Raw genomic sequence first — 17,142 nt, forward strand, 5'->3', positions numbered from 1 at the left:
GTAGGCATAGGGAACCAGACTGGGTGACGAGACATCAAGCGTTGGACAGGGTGGGCAAAGATATCCGTGATATTGGAAGGTCCGGTCGAGCATACACGTGGGAAATGAACTTAGATGATGCCGCATCCCCCTGACGAATATCTGGCAGGGCGATGTTGCTAAGAACTGGCAGCCATGGAACCGGGGTGGAATGGATGGTTCCAGAAATTATCCTCATGGAGGAATATAATTTGGAATCGACCAAGTGGACATGGGGGCTACAGAACCGTACTGGGGCACAGTATTCTGCAGTGGAATAGCATAATGCCAGAGATGATGATCGTAGTGTGGAAGCGCTCGTGCCCCATGAGGAGCTGGCCAGTCTTGCAATGATGTTATTCCTCGCGCCCACCTTTGCTGCAGTTTTAATGAGATGTTTGTGAAATGACAGAATGCGATCGAGAGTAACGCCAAGATAGACTGGCTGGGCTTCATGCCGGATTCTCGTATCGCCAAGCTGCACATTAAGTTCACGCAAGGCCGAGGCATGGTGTAGATGGAAAACAGATGATACCGTTTTTGCAGTGCTAGGCTCCTCTCTGTCTACCAGCCACTGGCGTTTGCACTCACCAGTGATTTGGTGGGTTCCTGAAGACTTTCTAGTCCTGTCTTGTTTTGGCCCCAGGTGGTCTCCTTTGGTATTCCTAGTTGATCCTGGAGAGGAGAGGAGAGAAGCAGATCTGCTGCTGCTCATAACCCTGACTCCAGAAATCTCCAAGAGGGGCAAATTGATTGAATGTCTGAAACTTTTTAAATCACAGACCATAGGATGAGTCTTTGATATGCTGGCTCTCTTAAAAGCTTAGACCATGGAGAACAGAAGCAACTGGTGGCACAGCTATATACAAATAATGTCAAAGGACATAAATTATGGTGATGTTGTGTATGATACAGCAAATCCTAACAAAGGGATTTTTCAAAGTTAACCCAACTGCCAAATAACATGACTATAGCAATAACTTTTTCCTTCTTCAACTCTATGGTAACAGGAACCTCCTGTTTCCTCTAAGAGCCTATATTTTCCCCAGTCCTGGAACCTCTAGGGTGGGGATCACTTCCCTGCATGCTCCTCTCAATTCATATCAAATGATATTGCATCAGCCGATCCCAACCTAGTTAATGCAATGAATACCATCACAGCATACTTTATTTCATACCTGTCCAGAGACATCACGTGTGGAAGGTCAACCCTTCAGCTTCAATACTCAGGTGAGACCTTTACTTTCAGAGGATTCTCTAATTCCATTCCAGGTGGTTCACTTCCTAACAAAGTCCCAAATCATAGATATAGATCAATTCCCATGAGATAGGGCATATGTTCACATGTATCCATAAATTAGGGCAAAATATATACCTGAAAGCATAAGTACACAATAGTCTGCAGTAAGTCAGTGTAATGTTTATAATGAAATAGTCTCTACTTAGACTTTGATAACCTTCTCACTGACTTCCTATTACACTTCCCTCATTCACTCCAAAGCTAACCTTATCAAGGTAAGTACTGCAAAAGCTGAATAAGGCAAGAGACTGGCAGCTATCTACAAAATGGAGACCCCTCAACTCTTCATCTACACTATTCCAGCCTCATTATTAATCTCATGTTTAGTCAACAACTTGTTTGGCTTTATAGGTTAACTATCTTTTCAGCCACTAGGTTGGATATGCTACCATGATATCAACCAGATATCCCTTGACAGATAACCCCAACAATGTGTCCTGGAGCCCCCCATCCCCAGATCCCTGCCCCACTTGGGAAAGAGAGAGATAGCCTGGGAGTATGGATCAACCTGCCAATGCCCATGTTTTGCGGGGAAGCAATAACAGCCAGACCTTCCACCTTCTGCACCCCATAATGACCCTGTGTCCATACTCCCAGATGGATAAAGAATAAGAAAGCTATCAGGGGAGGGGATGGGATACAGAGTTCTGATGGTGGGAACTGTGTGGAGTTGTACCTCTCTTATCCTATGGTTTTGTCAATGTTTCCTTTATATAAGTAAAAAAGAAAAAGAAAGAAGGGTTACTTGAAACATTGTGTCAAGTGCTTGAAATAAAATGTGGAAACCTCAGTCATTCAAATATATAAAGATATATAAACATGCAGGTATATTTCCAAGGTACTACTATCCTAAAAATAGTATCCTTTTTGCAGCCATGACATCATCTCCCCAGACAATAACTAGGATCCACCAGGATATCATATGTCAGATTAAAAAAAAAAAAAGTATAGTCATGGACCCTTTGTAATATAGCTAAAATAGGCATACTATCTACAAAGTGGAGACCCCCCAACTCATCCTCTGAACTATTTCAGCCTTTAGGTTCATGATTAGTCAACAACTTGTTTGGCTTTATATATTTTTTAGCCACCAGGTTCAAGATGCTAACATGATGCCAACCAGACTTCCCTGGCACAAATGTGTCCTCAAGCCTTGCTTTCCCAGAGCCTTGGCCCACTAGGGAAAGAGAGAGACAGGCTAGGAGGTGGGTCAACCTTTTAATGCCCATGTGCAGTGCAGAAACAATTACAGAAGCCAGACCTTCCACCTTATGCACCCTGTAATGACCCTGGGTCTATACTCCCAGAGGGTTAAAGAGTAGGAAGCTATCAGGGGAGGTGATGGGATACAGAGTTCTGGTGGTGGGAATTGTGTGGAGCTGTACCCCTCTTATCCTATGGTTTGAGTCAGTGTTTCCTTCTTTTTTTAAAAAAAAATTTAATATTTATTTATTCCCTTTTGTTGCCCTTGTTGTTTTATTGTTGTAATTATTATTGTTGTTGTCATTGTTGGATAGGACAGAGAGAAATGGAGAGAGGAGGGAAGACAGAGAGGAAGAGAGAAAGATAGACACCTGCAGACCTGCTTCACTGCCTGTGAAGCGACTCCCCTGCAGGTGGGGAGCTGGGGTTCAAACCGGGATCCTTATGCCGGTCCATGTGCTTTGTGCCACCTGCGCTTAACCCGCTGCGCTACAGCCCGACTCCCCAGTGTTTCCTTCTTATAAATAAAAATTTAAAAAAAAAAACACACAGTATCCATTAGGCATCAAGGAAGTAACATAATCCAGAAGCATTTTTTAAAAGAAAAATCAAGAGGAAAATATGAAAAAAGAAGAAATAATATTAATATGTAGGAAGAAAAGAGAACAATCAAAAACTGGAGGCATGGGAGGAGGGCTAGGGGATGGGATGGGACACAGTCTTTTGGTGGTGGGAATAGTGTTTATGTACACTCTTATTAATTTGTAGTCATATAAATCACTATTGAATTCATATGAGAGGGGAAAAATTGATTGAATGTCTCAAACTTTTAAAATCACATACTGAGTCTTTTTAACACATAGGCTGAGTCTTTGATATGTTGACTCTCTCAAAAGCTTAGACTTTTTTGCTGGCACTCACGTGGGTGGCCTCACAATCGGAGGCAGCTGCTGGATTTCCTGTCAAGGACTCAATGGGTCACAAGATGCAGAAGGAAACAACCAGAAGAAATTCAAGTATGAACTTCTAACTTTATTCTGAGAAAGACAAGCTTATATATCAAGTATAACAAAGGGCATTTTTCACATGAGGTAATAGTAATAAACTATATACCACCTTAGCATACTTCACTTCAGACTGCATCCAGAGACATCAGACGTGAATGTCAAGCCTTCACCCTAATTACTCGGTTAAGACCTTTCATAGTATTCTCTAATTCCATTCTAGCAGGTTCACTTCCTAACAAAGTCCAGGTCCCATGTGATAGAGCATATGTTCACATGTATCCATAAATTAGGGCAAAATATATACCTGAAAGCAAAAATACAAAATAGTCTGTAGTGTGTCAGTATAAAGTTCATAATGAAATAGTGTCTCCTCACCTACTTCCTATTACAGTTCTCTCACTCACTCCAAAGCTAATCTTATCAAAGCAAGGACTGCAAAATCTGAGTAAGGGTAAGAGATTGGCTTACTTTAATGATAACTCTTTAGTCACTATCAGGCCACCCCATCAGCTGGGGCCCTATTAGGGGAGTCCTGAGATTCCCAAACAGACATGATGGGCCTAGACCTCAAATAAATCCCTCTCTCTATTGTTACTGGTCATTTATATAAGGAACAACAAAATAGACCCCTTTGTGGGCCCCCATAGTACCTTGCCCTCAACTTGGATCAACAATGGTAGAGAATGTTCCATCCTCTGGAGGGAGGCTGGACAACATACTCTATGCTATACCTGAGGGTCAATATTGGGGCAGCCTGGAATGTTACCACTCATGACCACATAATGTGTGCTCAGATCTAGAGGGATGCAGAGGTCACACAGGCTCCTAAGCTGAATATGGGCCCCAGACCAAATCAAATCAATGGGGTTTACAGTCAACAAGATTTATACTCCTTTCCCATTTTAGGGAGCTACTCTCTTCCCTGATCCAACTCTCTGTTTATTTTTCCAACCATGACATCATCTCCCCAGACAATAACTTGGATCCACTAGGATATCAGATTTCAGGCTCAGGGGAAAAAGAAAAAAAAATAAAAAACTAGTATAGCCACAGTCCCTTTGGAATATAACTGAAATATGTCTACTAGCAGCTATCTACAAAATAGAGGACCCCCAACACTTCATCTGCACTATTCCAGCCTTTAGGTCCATGACAGTTCAACAATTTGTTTGGCTTTGTATGTTTACTCTCTTTTCAACCACTATGTTCCAGATGCTAGCATGATGCCAACCAGACTTCCCTGGACAGAAAACCCCATCAATGTGTCCTGGAGCTCTGCTTCCCCAGAGTCCTTCCCCACTCGGGAAAGAGAGAGACAGGATGGGTATATGGATTGATCTATCAACACCCATGTTCAGCAGGGAAGCAACTAAAGAAGCCAGACCTTTCAGCTTCTGTATCCCACAATGACCTTAGGTCAATACTCCCAGAGGGTTAAAGAATAGGAAAGTTATCAGGGGGGAGCATAAGATACAGAGTTCTAGTGGTGGGAATTGTGTGAAGTTGTACCCCTCTTATCCTATGGTTTAGTCTATATTTCCTTTTTAGAAATAAAAAATTAAAATAAAAAACTGGAGGCACCTATCACCACTGCTATTCTGTACAATTTCTGGATTTGTTCTTTTTGAAAACTCAACAGCTTTCCATTTTATGTGTTGCTAAATTTAGTGTAGCTGTTGCTTCCTGCATCCACTCAGAGCATGAACCATGACATTTAGATGATTCTAGACACAGTCAGTGACAATATTTTTACCACCCTTAACACCACAGGTCAGAAGTGCTATTGAGAGTTCTTATTTGCCCACTCAGTTGTCTTTGAGTGGATTTTAAATGAGGCAAGTTTTGAGCTAAATTTATCACTTTTCAATGACTTGGTAACTTATTATTGTTTTATTTATCTATTTTTGTTACCAGGGCTATCACTGAGGCATGTTTCAGGCAGCCATTTTTCCTTCCTTCTTTCCTTCCCCCCTTTCCATTCCTTCCTTCTTCCCTTCTTTCCTTCCCCCATTTCTATTCCTTCCTTCTTTCCTTCCTTTTGTTCTTCATTTGATAAGACAGAGAGAAATTGAGAGGGGAGGGGGAGATAGAGAGGGAAAGAGAAAGACACTTGCAGACTTGCGTCACAGCTTATGAAAACACACCCCTGAAAGTGGGGAGTGTGAACTTTAAGCGGGCCTTTGAGCATGGTAACATACGTGCTTAACTAGATGCACCACTACCCCATTCCCACCAACCCATACCTACTTTTTTTTAGATAAACAAAGTCAGATAAAGTGAAAGAGACCATAGCACCAAAGCTTCCTTCAGTGTGGTACGAGCTGAGCTCACTTCTGGGTCAAGCATATGTCAAAGCAGCATACTATCCAAGTAAATCAAGTTATTTATTTATTTGTTTCATTAGAAATTAATCCTCAGTTCACATTGTGATGCATTGGATCGACCTTCCCGTGGTGCATCTCGTGAGTACCCATTCATTGGGGAAACTGAAGATCCTCCCTAGCCGACTGAATCCACATGGATCCCAGTCACTTTCAAAGCCAGCAACAAGCAGCTCCTGACAGCTTTCAAGCTGTTGGTCCTGCTCTTCGAGTCCTCCAACTTAATATTGAGGGGCTGTCCTTTGCCAAAAGCGTTCTTATTGATCAATTGGCGATACAGCATCAGGCAGATGTTATCTGCCTACAAGAAACACATAGCAGTCAATGAAGCTGCTCGATTCACCATCAGTGGATTCGATTTAATATGCTGTAATCTCCATCATAAACATGGCCAAGCCATCTACGCCAAATCGTGTCTTGAGGACGTTTACCATACGGCCTCTTCGACCTTCTACGACTCCATTACTATTGGAACTATTCAGCTCGTCAACGTATATAAGCCTCCCAGTGCCTCATGGGATAATGAGGTCCTGCCTAGCCCGAATCACCCAGCCATTTACGTTGGAGACTTTAATAGTCATCACCAAGACTGGGGATATTCCTCCACTTGTGCTGACGGCTCTATCTTAGCTGACTGGGCTTCAGCGAATGACCTCTCCCTATTATACGATCCCAAACAACCAGGCTCTTTTCACAGTGCTAGATGGAATAAAGACTCATCACCCGACCTGTGCTGGATTAGCACAGTCAATGGCCAAGCCTTTCCTGCTACGAGACAAGTTCTCAAGATCTTCCCGCACAGTCATCACCGCCCAGCTATCATCCACATTGGTCTCCAGCTCCCACTGATTCTGTGCTCGGAGAAACTAAGATGGAACTTTCGGAAAGCAAACTGGGATCTGTTCAGTGATCTTAACAACAAATCTATTCCTGCAATTCCAATTAACTCTATCCCCTCTGAAGATTCCTACAGGCGCTTCCGCCAAGCCATCTTCAAAGCAGCTTCCCAAGCCATTCCTCGTGGGAGACGTGCTAACTATATGCCTTGTCTTGATGCTGAATGCGAGCAACTACTAAAGCAGTATGATGAGTTGGGCGACCCAGATGTGGCTGACCATCTCATTACCTCCCTGGATGCAGCACGCCAAGCCCGCTGGCAACAACTCACGGAAAGTCTGAACTTCACCCACTCAAGTAGGAAGGCCTGGAAGCTTCTTCACAGACTGGGTGCCGGTAGCCAACCCTCTCCCATCTCCCATCCTCCCGTATCTCCAAACTCAGTGGCCAGTCACCTAACTCAAGTTGGACGTGCTAAGATCGAGCCAGTCTGGAAAAGAGAAATTTCCCACGAGTGGTCATCCCACTTCCGTTTATCTTGTCCATCTCCAAAACTCTCTCCCTTTACACTGTCTGAATTGGAAGACGCTTTGAAGAGGGTTAAACCGGGAACAGCTGCTGGCTATGATAACATCACCCCAGGACTCATTCTTAACCTGGGCCCCGCGGCAAAGAAGTGGCTTGCTTCATTCCTGTCCCACATCTTGGAATCTGAGTCTATGCCCAAAGTTTGGCATCGTGCGAAGATTATAGCGGTTTTGAAACCAAAGAAAGACCCAACACTGGCTGCCAGCTATAGACCAATTTCTCTCCTCTCCGTGTGTTACAAACTCCTTGAGAGGCTGCTTCTGTCACGTATTTCTCATCTTACAGAGAAATTCCTATCACCCGCCCAGGCTGGTTTCCACCCAGGAAGATCTACCTGCGAACAAGCCCTGGCCCTCTCAACTTACATTGAAAATGGATTCCAGAAGAATTTAAAGATGGGTGCTGTCTTTGTTGATCTCACAGCAGCCTATGACACGGTCTGGCACCGTGATCTCCTGGTCAAGATCTCAAGATGCCTGCCTCCATGGGTGGCCAACACTATATCGTTTCTTCTCCAAAACAGAAGATTCCGGGTACATCTGGGTGACAAGTCTAGCAGATGGAGACTTGTCTCAAGTGGCCTCCCCCAGGGCTCTGTTCTGGCTCCTACGCTATTTAATATTTACATCAATGACCTCCCAGAAACTTCTTCAAGGAAGTTCATCTACGCCGATGACATCTGCTGTGCAACTCAGGCATCAAAGTTCGACATCCTCGAGGAAACACTCACGAAAGACATGTCTCTGATGTCTGATTACTGTAAAAAATGGCGACTAATTCCTAGCACTGCTAAAACGGTATCATCTGTTTTCCATCTACACCATGCCTCGGCCTCACGTGAGCTTAATGTGCAGCTTGGCGATACGAGAATCCGGCATGAAGCCCAGCCAGTCTATCTTGGCGTTACTCTTGATCGCACTCTGTCATTTCAGGAACATCTCATAAAAACTGCAGCAAAGGTGGGCACGAGGAATAACATCATTGCAAGACTGGCCAGCTCCTCATGGGGCACGAGCGCTTCCACACTACGATCATCATCTCTGGCATTATGCTATTCCACTGCAGAATACTGTGCCCCAGTACGGTTCTGTAGCCCCCATGTCCACTTGGTCGATTCCAAATTATATTCCTCCATGAGGATAATTTCTGGAACCATCCGTTCCACCCCAGTTCCATGGCTGCCAGTTCTTAGCAACATCGCCCCGCCAGATATTCGTCGGGGGGATGCGGCATCATCTAAGTTCATTTCCCACGTCTACGCTCGACTGGACCTGCCAATATACGCGGATATCTTTGCCCACCCTGTCCAACGCTTAATGTCTCGTCACCCAGTCTGGTTCCCTATGCCTACACTGAACTTCTCTGTTTCAGTCTCTTGGAAACAGAGCTGGCAGTCAGCTGAGGTAAAGAACAAACACCTCATCGCGGACCCCTGCAAGCGTCAACCCTGGCTTTGACCTAGCACGTTATGATTGGGCCCTCCTCAATCACTATCGAACAGGCCATGGCCGGTGCGCCGCTATGTTCCATCGCTGGGGAGCCAGAGAAGACCCGAACTGCCCCTGCGGCTCCAGACAGACTATGACCCACATAGTCAACGACTGCCACCTCTCCAGATTCTCGAAACTTTACATCAGGCTCAACCTGATACTGTTGACTGGCTACGGAAGAAGGGCAAACGCTAGAAGAAGAAGAAGTTCACATTGGAATGTTAGTTGGAATCCCCCAACTCTATAAATCATCTGTGCAAAATACTGGGTGCATAATACTTTTTAAAATAATATCACAGCATCCTATCCAATTTATAGCCACCACATTCTGAGGACTCTTTCTGTACAGCTGTTTCAAAAGATAACAACTGTGGGTTAGCAAAATTCTGTGAAGATTCAGGTCAACAAAGATTATTTTTGTTATAGAATAATGGTCTTAGATCATAACCTAGATACATTTAAAACAAAGTTTTTTGATTCTTTGCATCGCCACCTACTTCACTGTCCTCATCCATGCTTTCTTCCCTCTATTACACTGTATTTGAATGCTGGTGGTGACCCATTAAGCCCATTTCAGGACCCACTCAGTAGTCACTGGCCACAGTATGAAAGCATTGTTATTTAAGACGGAGAACTCTCCTAATACGGAGTTACTTCAAAAAGTCACATTTACTTATCATATATTTATACCAGTGTTATTGCTAGGGCTTGGTACCAGCATAACTAATTCAGTGCTCCTAAGAGGCCTCTCCTCACCCTCTCCTTTTATTCTTTTACTTGCTGAGACCGAGAAGCTGAGATGGAGAGGGAGGCCATAGAAAGGGAAAGAGAAACAGAGACATCCATAGCACTGCTTAACCACTTATGAAGCTTCCCCCCGCAGGTGGGGATAGAGGCTTGAACCGGGGTCTTGGCATGTGGTAAGGTGCACTCTGCTCAGTAAGTAACTGAGTAGTCACTTAAATAGTCACATTAAAAAAATTATAGGATAATGCTACATATAAGTCCCACATGAAATATTCTATAAAAATTAAAATGTTAACCCAGGAGATACTTCACTAGGTAGAGTACATACTTTATCATGCAAGGCACCACAAACATGGGAGTACTGATCTTTATGAGTGGTGGAGAGTACTGCAGTGTCTCATTTATCTTCTCTTCCTGTTTCTTTCTTCCTCTGTTTCCTTCTATATCTCCTCCTTGATACAGTATCTTGGATCTATTGTACTGGATACAAACAACCAAATTCAGTATTTTCAGGTCCTCAAAAGTTTATTTTCAAAGAGAAAGGAGTATATATTTGTGAGATTACAGCTAAAGCAAAAGGTCTCTCACATTCTACCTAAAAATAAAAATTAAGAGTCTGTCAGGAGCAAATAATAATCATAATGTAGAATCAAAACCACAGCAATAAGCTTGGTGGTATAAATACTAAGGTGGTTGGGTCCTCTACCTAGAGATTCTTATTCAACTGCTAGTAAAGATCAGTTATTTGTAAAAAAATAAAACACAACTCCCCAGGAACTTTTAATATATTCCCATAATTAGGAACCACTGCTTTATCTTAGAGCAGCATATAAGAAAATTTAGGTGTTCATTTATCAAAGTATACCTTTTGAAAGAATAATCTTCATAGCATTATTTTACATTTACACCCATGTTCATAGCAGCACAATTCATAATACCTAAAACCTGGAAGCAACTCAGGCGCCCAATAGCAGATGAGTGGCTGAGAAAGCTGTGGTATATATATGAAATGAAATACTACGCAGCTATTAAGAACAATGAACTCACCTTCTCTGACCCACCCATCTTGGATGGAGCTAGAAGGAATTATGTTAAGTGAGCTAAGTCAGAAAGATAAAGATGAGTATGGGATGATCCCACTCATCAACAGAAGATGAGAAAGAAGAACAGAAAGGGAAACTCAAAGTAGGATTTGACTAAATCTAGAGCACAGCACCAAAGTAAAAACCCTGTGGTGAGGGGGAGGGTGGACATTTGGCTTCCCGGGGTGTTGGGGTACGGGGGTGGGTGGGTGGGATAGGACACAGTCTTTCGGTGGTGGGACTGGTGTTTATGTACACTTCTATTAAATTGTAGTCATATAAATCACTATTTAATGAATATGAGAGGCGAAAATTGATTGTATATCTCAAATTTTTTAAAGCACAGACTGAGTCCTTTTAATACATAGGCTGAGTCTTTGATATGTTGACTCTCTCAAAAGCCAGAACAGGAAGAACAGAAGCAACTGGTGGCACAGCTATATGCAAGATGCTGGGTATTATACAGCAAACCCTAACAAAGGGACTTTTCAAAGTTAACCCAATTACCAAATAATGTGATGATAATAACTATCCATTGTCTTATTGAACACTAAGACAGCAGGAATCTCACATTTACATTATAGAGCATATATTTCCCCCAGTCCTGGAACCTCAGTGTGGGGTGCACTTTCCTGCATGCTTCTCTCAATTCATATCAAATAATATTGCATCCGCCAATCACAACCTAATCAACACAAGGAGTGCCACCTCAGCATGCTTCACTTCAGACTGTGTCCAGAGACTTCAGGTGTGGAATGACAACCCTTCAGCTTCATTACTCAGGTGAGACATTCCTTTCATAGTATTCTTGAATTCTATTCCAGGTGGTTCACTTCCTAACAAAGTCACAAAACCTAGATATAGACCAGGTCCCCTGAGATAGAGCATATGTTCACATGTATCCATAAACTAGGGCAAAATATATACCTGAATGCAAAAGTATACAATAGTCTGCAATGAGTACCCCCCAACATTTCATCTGCACTATTTTAGCCTTTAGGTCCATAATTGTTCAACAATTTGTTTGGCTTTGTATGTTAACTCTCTTTTCAGCCACCAGGTTCCAGATGCCAGCATGATGCCGACCAGACTTCCCTGGACAGAAGACCCCACCAATGTGTCCTGTAGCTCTGTTTCCCCAGAGACCCACCCAACTAGGGAAAGAGAGAGGCAGACTGGGAGTATGGACCAACCAGTCAATGCCCATATTCAGTGGGGAAGCAGTTACAGAAGCCAGACCTTCCACCTTCTGCAACCCACAATGACCTTGGGTCCATACTCCCAGAGGGATAAAGAGTGGGAAAGGTATCAGGGGAGGGGATGGGATTTAGAGATCTGGTAGTGGGAATTGTGTGGAATTGTACCCCTCCTATCCTACAGTTTTGTTAATGTCTCCTTTTTTAAATAAATAAATAAATAAATAAATAAATAAATAAATACAGGAATCTGTAATATATTACCAGAATTAGGAACCACTGCCTTATCTTAGAGCAGCATATAAGAAAATCTAGGTGTTCATTTATGAAAGAATACCTTTTGAAAGAATAATCTTCATATCATAATTTTACATAAAAAGTAGTCGACAGCATATGGTGGTTTGACTTAATTTTCTTACTTTACAATGGTGCTAATGTAATGAGCATTCAGTAGCAAATGGGCTTTGAATGTTGAATAAGAACATTTTATCTTTTTTTTTTTTACTTTCAATTTAGTAAATTGCTGAGCTATCCAAACATTATTATAAAAATGGACTTTGAGTCTGATGATTTTGCTCAAGGCTAGGCTAATAAGTGTTCTGAGCATGTGCAAAGTAGCACAGGCTAAGTTAATATATTCAGTGGGCTAGACATATTACATCCATTTTTGTCCTACAATTTTTTTAACTTAGATGAAAATATCAGGGGATAACTATCAACTTTCTTGAAAGTTGATGAGATTATAAAAGGTTGTCAGTCAGCAGGTTCTCATTTTGCCATATTCATTACAAGATGCTCTTTTAAGTATATTACAAGATCTTTTTCCACTTGAGCAGAATTCCTCAAGGCTAGGAGGTCTATGAGCTTAGCTTCTAAACCTGGACCACAGACAAACAGAAGGGAAAGCCCTGGTTATTACAGAGGCCCCACAGTCTGTGTAACCTTTCCCCTAATGAGTTTGTTTTCCATGAACAGAAACTAGATGCCTAGTAGCTGACTAATGGAAACTAGACTTGGCTCTATAGCAATGACCCTTTACCTACTAAACTTCTCCTTGTTGACTCTACTGACAGTCTTATAGCCCCAACTGTGGGTGTGGGACTGACCTCTTACCCACTTAATACACATCTGTCTAGCTTCTCAAAGAACTTATCCTTCCTGGCAGCACAATATTGATGAAGACTGAGCAGTGCAGAGGGTAACTTAATTCCAATTTTTAAAGAAGAAATGCTTTTAAGAATTAGTGCCATGGCAAAGGAACACAATACATATCTTTAATATAACATTTCACTGATGCTAAGAGGTGAGAGAAGCATATTGTGAAGAGTGAAAGAAAAAACAAAGGAGAACCCCACATTTTTTTTAAGTGTACTTCCTCTTTGGACTCAGCCCTGGGCTATTGATACAGTCAGGCCCTTTTATCCAACAAGAACATATCTATGTCACAAATAATGTCTAAACTGAACGCTTTCAGAGCCCAAATTTTATTTTCAAGAGGGAAGGACTTAATGAAGAAAGGGATGTGTATTTGTGTGATTACAGCTAAAGCAAAAGATGTAGCTTTTTTTTTTTTGCCTATTTGGCCAAGAAGGGGGAAAAAATGTATTCTTAGTTTTAAAGGTCAGAAAAGTTACTGTTAAAACTTCCTGAATTCTCAAATCCTAGAAGAGTGTGACAAAGATTTCTGATTACACTGAGAACTGGAAAGTCCATGTTTCCTTGTACTATTGTGACTCCCTGCTCTAGTTTTTCTCCTGCAAGCAAAACTGTAGGATGAAATAAGTCATTCCCATGTCTGCTATTGACTGTCTCACTATGGGACAGTTCTTCTAGATGGAAAGAAGGGCTGCTTTGACCCCACCCCTCCCTCTACCTCCTGCTCAAAAATATCAAGTATCTTCTAGGCCTGGTTTACTGATCTCTACTATGATGTAGAGAAAGGTGATGCCAAACCAGACCAAATGGGAACATTTCCCATGGTCTGTTATTATAAATTTAATAAGAAACAGTAAGCCAAGGAGCAACAAGATACTTACATAACATGAACCTGTTTAAACTAGTAACTTTCAAGATTTATGTCATTTATTGAGAGAGAAAACCAGAGTATTATTTTGGCACATGCGAGGCCAGGGATCTCATGCTTGTTAATGCCAGAATTCTACCACTGTGTCACCTCCTTGGCCACACTGCATTAGCATTATCAAATAAAAAATAATAGGGTGACATCCGAGGATGTTCCTTCTACATATAAACATAATGCATTGTATGCATAAATAAACCAATGCACTTGAAGTGACTGAATTAGTCAAGTGGCAAGAAATATAAATATAAGCAACTAAATTCTCACACCTTTACATAGATACTCATTAAGATGTTGATACAGTTTTAACTACACCCCTTCACTGAGTAATGGAAAGAAATGACAAAAGAAAAATGACCTCTACAATTTGTCTTTCAAAAGTCATGGTTCTCGACTGTGTTTCTTTTATTATCTAACATTCCAGAAAGGTTGTTTGAGGCAGCCAGACACTACCACATAAACCAAGACTGGGGCTTGGCTAAAACTAAATCACGGGCTTTCAAGTAAGAAAATCCTGTTTGGATTGGTTGTATTATGAGGGCGAGAAACAAAAATGTCTTGCTTGGTGATACTATCAGAAAATTGGGTCATAATCAGCAACCAGAGAATAGGAACAAGTTCCAGAACTGGCAGCAAAGTTTCAGCTGACAATGAACTCAGTGTCAGTATGAAGAAGATGTGCAGGAATGATAAAGGAGAAAAAGCAATGAGCGCAGACTTCTCAGGTCTGAAACCAGTCTGGAATTTCCCAAAGTCTTGGTATGTTCTAAGATGGTTAGAAACAGAAATAGGGGAGCAACACAGCCAATTCCCTATCCTGATTTCACCTTCTAATTGGGTCAAAAGACTATTTTGAGTAAATATTTGTAATTTCTTCTGTCTGACTTTTTTTTTGTAATTTTTATTATCAGTGATTTACAAAATTATAATATTTCAGGGGTATAATTTTATACCTATATATATGTGTATGTGAAAGTCACCACACCTTCAAAGTTCTGTGCTCCCTCCTAACCCTCTGATAAACACCACAGTTCTCATAAAGTCTAAGACATAGTTTGGATACCTGTTTTTTTTTCCCCTTGCAAATTCCTTTGCTTTAGTTATCTATATTCCACATGTCATGGATCAATTCAACAGAACTATGATAGAGTCACCACTTGTGAGATAATTATGTGATGGAACTAATCTCAATCATTCCGACCTTATTATCTTTTATTTGTTTATTTATTTACTTATTTATTTTTTCTGCTACCAGGACTTGCTTTTCATATCTGCATAAGTTCTTCACTCCTAGTAGAGTTTTTTTGTTTGTTTTCCAGATAGAAGGTAAGAGACAGAGGAGGAGGAGAGAGGGAAAAGAATGGGAAGAAGGAGGCAGAGGAGAAGGAAAAGAGAAGCGAGATATTATACCACTCTACAGCTCTTGAAGTTTTCCTCAGCATGATGATCCTATAGTGTGGTCTCTTCAACAAATCCTGTCCTCAAGTATTGTGACTTTTTTTCCCTTCCTCCCTCCCCCCCATTTTTTTCCTCCTGGTCAAGTATTGTGAAGTATGTGTTGTACTAGGCGGTCAATTTCCTAGCCCCTATATTTGCTGTCTTAATCAGGGGCAGTTTGATGGCCTGTGCTTTATATTTTCTTATTCAAAATGCCAGTTGCCACATACGCACAGCCACATAGACACACACTTAGGGCTCAGAAAGATGACCCTATTTCTGTCTGGTATTAGACTCCTCTCCTGGCAATTGTTTGCTCTGGAGCCCACAGCTAAGTTGACTGGGAACACTTGTGAAGTGCAAATGGAGGAAGAAGTAGTATGGGGTAGAAAAAGCTTTTAGCTACAGTGTAGTATCTGACATTTGTGAAGGAAATGGGGCTTGGGAAGCAAAATGGAGCTGAGGTAGGTTTAGACCAAAGTGTAAAACTAGCAAAGGAGAAGGGCTGCCCAAAGCAAAGAATTCCCACCTTAGAGTCTCACATTTGAGAAAAATGACCCAGTCCTCAGTGCTTATCTATCATTTAACTAACCTTGGTAAAATATCAGGATGAGTTTCTAGAGGTGGGATGATCTGAAGAAATGATCTTGAACCTTCTATATGACCTAGTAATTACTCTCCTAGAGATATAAGCTAAGGAGCCAAACACAGTCATCCAAAAAGAGTACACCTATGTTCATAGCAGCACAATTCATAATAGCCAAAACCTGGAAACAATCCAGGTGTTCAACAACAGATGAATGGCTGAGAAAGTTGTGATCTATATACACCATGGAATACTATTCAGCTGTAAAGATAATGAATCCACCTTCTTCAACCCATCATGGATGGAGCTAGAAGGAATTCTGTTAAGTGAGATAAGCCAGAAAGAGAAAGATGAGTATGGGGTGATCCCACACACAAACGGAAGTTGAGAAAGAAAAACAGAAAGGGAAACACAAAGCAGAATTTGACTGAGTTTGGAGTATTGCACCAAAGTAAAAAAAAAAAAAAAAACTAAAACAACAACAAAACTCTGGGATAGAGGGGAAGGATAGGCTTTCATCTCCACTGTAGGAGGTGGAAGTAAGGACATAGACCTTGGGGGGGGGGGCAGGAAAGGTGTCAATATATTCTTTTTTAACCTATAGTCATAAATCTTTATTTAATCAATGCAATCCCCCACTAGGTCTTCCTCTGCCATCGTGTTTCAGAACTGGAACCCTCCCCCTCAACCTGAGTCTTTTACTTTGGTGCAATGCACAGGAGAAAGCCTTTTAAAAAGGAAAAACTCTAATTCTTACTCCTTTCACCCCAAAACATGTCATTAGTAGAATTCAGCTTACATAATATTGAGTATTTACTCTTTATTCCATAAGGTTGACCAAGAAAAGTGTTTTCTACTAAGATAACAAAAATAAACCAGACTGTCTCATAAGCAACCTATGTGTTTAAATACAATTAGAAGAAAATAACTTCTTAAAATTAATTTGGATCTACATAGATCTATACATTACATGGAATTCAACTTTCAAATCTGGTGATAAAATTTTTCTCAAGTCAAAGTTGTCCTCGGAAATTCCTCAGATGTCACACTGAAGAGATTAACATGCTATCACTAAATAACTCCAACACATTTTCACTCCATTTTCATAATAATTTGAGGTTTTGTCAGTGCAACTTAAGGTTGACCTTTATTGGTCATATTGAATAAAAATTCCCTTGCCTACCCTCCTC

The sequence above is a fragment of the Erinaceus europaeus genome, chromosome 8 (assembly GCF_950295315.1).
Source record: "Erinaceus europaeus chromosome 8, mEriEur2.1, whole genome shotgun sequence".
NCBI classification, from domain to species: domain Eukaryota; kingdom Metazoa; phylum Chordata; class Mammalia; order Eulipotyphla; family Erinaceidae; genus Erinaceus; species Erinaceus europaeus.